The 4,698-nt window shown below is 32.3% G+C and overlaps 1 pseudogene; it reads right to left on the reverse strand.

Moving 5' to 3' along the window:
- The window catches only part of LOC107850297, a 29,017-nt pseudogene extending 26,537 nt beyond the window's left edge, over positions 1 to 2,480 (reverse strand).
- Positions 2,481 to 4,698: the final 2,218 nt, after the last annotated feature.

Below are 4,698 nucleotides of genomic sequence, written 5' to 3' on the forward strand. Positions count from 1 at the left end.
AAGTGGGTTTACACCTAAATTTCTTTATTTATGATTTATGAGATTTGAGTTGAATAAGTTTGATATTTATGATTATTTCACCATCATGTTTCTTAAATTGAGAATTTATTCTATGAGTTGTATATTGTCATTACGTATTGATGATTTCTAAGCGATTTAAGACAAGTGTCATGAGTTTCGCCTTTCCATGAGAAATTTGACTATTGAATAGATATCGATATTTGAGATTGAAAGTCAAGAATGAGTCCTATGATGTTTCCTTGAAGCTTTGATATTTGAAAATGATTCGAAAAGTAAATGTACTTGATGTTGAGAAAGATTGTGTTGAGTTGAGTCAGGTTAGGAATCCACAAGATGTTTATGATTTGTAGATGATATATATATATATATATATATTTATGTTTTGGTCTTTAAAATAGACCCATGAGTTGATATTGATTAAGGTGGATTTCCTAATGCGTTTTTGAGCTGAGTCTGGGAGGAGTATTTAGTACCGAGCGGAAAATATGGTATTTCTCTGAAACTACGTACCACCGTAGGATTGATGTTGATAATTTTGGGCCAGAGGCCGAGTATGAGATTATGTTAACGAGATTGAGGTTGTACTCCCTAGAAAGAGTATGACACCCTCACCAATGTGGAGTTCTCTCCTTAGGAAGGCAAAACGTTGGACTCTATGAGGCTCACATGGTGTAGTTATGTCGGTTATAAGAAACTCCTACGTCCATAATGATCTAAGTACCATGAGTTACCAAGTCACTCTAAGTCATGAGTCAAAGAGTTTGAGTTGAGTTAAATGATTTATGAAGCATATGTTATTACTAATGACTTACGGAAATGATATTTTAGATAATTCAAGCGAAGAGAGTTATTATTGTCAGCATGCATGATTTTCTTATACATTTATGATATTATTTAAAAATGTTGCATCCACCCCCACATACTCAGTACATTCCCAAGTACTGACTCTTATACTCTTCTGTATTCTATATTTCCTCATGATATAGGTTTAGGTGCTCAGTCTCAGCAGCAACAGTGATCTTTGAGTACCTTTATCTACATTTCTGCGGTTGGTGATTCCTCATGGTTCGAGGACCCATGTCTCCGATTTTGTCTTGTTAACAGATGGTTGTTTGCTTTCCGTTCAGTACGAGTCAATTGGAGATCTGTCCCAATGGCTCCTCAGTTCTATATAGTAGAGGCTTTGTCAGACTAGTATACCAGTATGTACAGAGATTTTAGTATTTTGTTTGTACAGGGCAGTATTACTTCGTGTTTCAGTATGTTCATGACATGGTTATTCCTTTTTATCTTAGCATGATTTTCGCTATAATGAGTTCTGAAAGTGATGATAGGCTAAGAGGGTTAGCTTGAGGTCACATATGGCCTTGAGCACCATGTGACGTCTCGAGATAGGTTCTTGGGGCGTTACAATAAGGCTTCTAAAGCCAATGCTTTAGGTCCCCAAGTTTGTGGGGCCCCAATTTTTAATAATATGTCATATATTTTCTTAAAAAAAAAATTAGCACATCAAAATATTTATTCTTTCCCTCTTAAATGATTGATGCATTTTACTTTTTGAGAATTAACTCGATTAATTTTTGGAGTTAAATTGGACTAAGTTAAATCAATATATTAAAATTAAATGTCAAATATGTATAAACGACAAAAAGTATTATAGGTTGAAATATTTATCATATTAATATGATGATAAAAATATATTTAAATGATATTGGTCAACGTATATACAATCTAACTCTCAATAAACTAAATATGATTACTATGTCGGAATGAAGCACGTATAATATAAAAAAGAAGTCGGGATGAATCACGTATAATAAAAAAGAAGACTTTTGAAATAATGAAAGATATTACTATTGAAAAAATTAAAGTCTAACGTTAAAGTTTGACTTTATGGCACTAATTTTGTTTAGCCGCTCCTCTCTTTAATTTAAGACCACAAAATTTAAAAATATTTTTTATTTTCATAAATTTTGTGTCAAGTAAAAATAATAAATAAATTATAACATAGAAAATAATAAAATTTATAGTATAATTTAAATCTAGAAAAATGAAAAAAGACGCATAAATAAAAAAACCTACCAAAATTTATTGACGTTTTCATTAGGCCACATCTGATTAGCAAAACTCTTGGTTGAGTCGAGAGTTGCCCCATCAAAGATGCCAAAAAATTCAGCAAGAGGCATGGTACGAAAATTCCCACCATACCCAAACTCAAGAATATCAGAAGTATTTTGGTGTTTAGTTTCCAAGGGAAGTTGAAACAATTCCTTGCAGTGATCAAACATGACCTCTCGGAGTTCTGGCATGACTTTCTTGTACACTGCTACAAAGCAGCCGTACTCTTCCAACGCACGTCGGATTTCATGGGACGTTGATATCCATAAAGTTGTGCTGCCACTGAAGTTGTCATATGTGAACTCAATAATGGGAAGTTTTGGTTCTACTTGCGCAGCCATAGGGTGCTCTTTTTCTTTTGGCAAAGTGGCAAGTTTGGATTAACTTTGTATATGAAATGAAAAGAAATGATCATAGGACGGAAAACACAACAGACACGTATATATACAACAGTCAGTATCTAGAGTCGTTTATGAAACTTTCTTTAGCTCCGAGGGAGCTAGGCTCAACCAGTGTAGTAGTCATGGGCATTAATAGTGGTTAGCTAGGATTTTCACTAAAAGGTTCAAAATAGAAATAGTAAACACACGAAGAAAACAAATGAGATTTAACATCTAATAGATCTACATGAAATATAAATGTGACATCTCAGCTTAACTTAATTCCAAAAGCTGGCTAATGAAGGAAGGATTGTCCAAGTCTATATAAACAAATTCGTCAGTCCATTCACTAACCAAAGCGGGACTTTCACCCACTCTAATACCCCTTGACGCTTAGAGCCCAACTAGAGCATGGACCAGGAGCTCAAATAGTATGGACCTGACTTTGATACATATAAACATATTATACTTGGATGAATTCACACCCCAAAAGTTAGTTTATGAGGGGAGGGTTGGTCAAGTCCATATAAGCAAACTGTCATCCATTCTCCAATTAATATAAGACTTTCACCCAATTTAACATATAAATAATGCCAATCATGTCTAAACAATATAATTTTTCATCAAAGAGGGTCAAGATGAACCCACTCGATCCTATCTTGCTTTGCCCCTGATCCTGAATTCAACCAAATTCAATAACTTTGACTCGGACTCTCTATTTATATAATTAAAAAGTTTATCCAACACATAAAAAAAGGAACTGTAATAAAAAATCTATAATTTTAAAATCCCGCTCCACCTGTTATCTTAACTTTGTCTTTTAAAAAATAGAAAATTAACCTATGCGAATATATAATAACTAATAAGGCCGTTGTACCCCTATTTTATTATGTTTGAATTTTCTCACATCATCGTATCATATTTTAATGAAGCGTAGCTATACCTAAAATATAAAAATGAATAGTCGCCTTCATGTTATAAATGTATTATCATTATAATGAATATCTATTTATGGAAAAGTTAGAAACCCTAATTTTTAGGACAAAATTAATTTTTCTCTTATAAATTAAAGAGTTTTCTTTCATTGTAATGAATCCGTCAAGAATTCCTCAAGAGAAATAAAAAAGTTTTCTCTCTTCTCTCTCCATTCTTCTTGTTCTTACTTTATATTTCAGAATATGTTATTAGCACAAAGCTGTAACCAACTTAGGAATTGAGACCATGGTATATTACGAGATTGACAGAGCCAATTACTGTTTTACTGGGACTACTTTTGTTTGCCTTGACTTTACTTCATAAATTATTTTTGATTGGGATAATGTTGTTGGTACGTATTTTTTCTTCTCGTAAATCTATTGCTATTGTTTTCTCAAAGAAGTCCTATAGTTAGGATTGCTTGGGTACTACATGTCAAAGAACACTAACAAAAGATTAGTGAATATAAAAAATGGTTAGTATGCCCTTCATATTTTATGTTTTTGAGTTTTTGTTATAAATGGTACAATTTGGTTGTGTCTGTTTGATCGGAACAACCAAAGTGATTTACTTGACTATTTATGTCTCGATTTGCTCATAAAACAACAATATTTTGAAAGAGGTTATAAGCTGTCATAATTTGAAATGCTTAATGCACGATTATATTTCATTTTCGGGGAATGAAAATTTTGATTATTATAAATACAAATCCAAATGCTGGGGTGAATGTGACTGTATTTAGTAGCACTTATAAATTCAAACATATTATTGGTTGTAAAGATATCACAATCCACATCTAGAAGAGGTAGAATAATTGAAAGATTGAATATCTTCAAGTTACTATGATAAGAAACATGAGTGTGAAAAGTTATTCGAATATGATGAGATCACACCCCATGATAAAATAGAAGTTTATTGATATAAAATTCATCTCATGTCAAATCAGAAGTTTACAAAAGTAAAAAACACGTCATGGTAAACTTGGATTTTACTAGTATAAAAGTTCATAAGTTGACATGAATGATCGTGACATCCTGAAGATGTGCATATTGAGTATTAGACATGTATTAAAGAACTATAAGATTATTCAAGAATTGTTTATGTTGCTTGTTCTCAAGATAAGTTGGTTGGACCAACTAATGTTGAGATTGGATCCCTTAAAATATGAAAATTATAAAAGGTGGATATTAGCTCGTCCCCTATC

Source organism: Capsicum annuum, chromosome 12 (genome assembly GCF_002878395.1).
Source record: "Capsicum annuum cultivar UCD-10X-F1 chromosome 12, UCD10Xv1.1, whole genome shotgun sequence".
Classification (NCBI taxonomy): domain Eukaryota; kingdom Viridiplantae; phylum Streptophyta; class Magnoliopsida; order Solanales; family Solanaceae; genus Capsicum; species Capsicum annuum.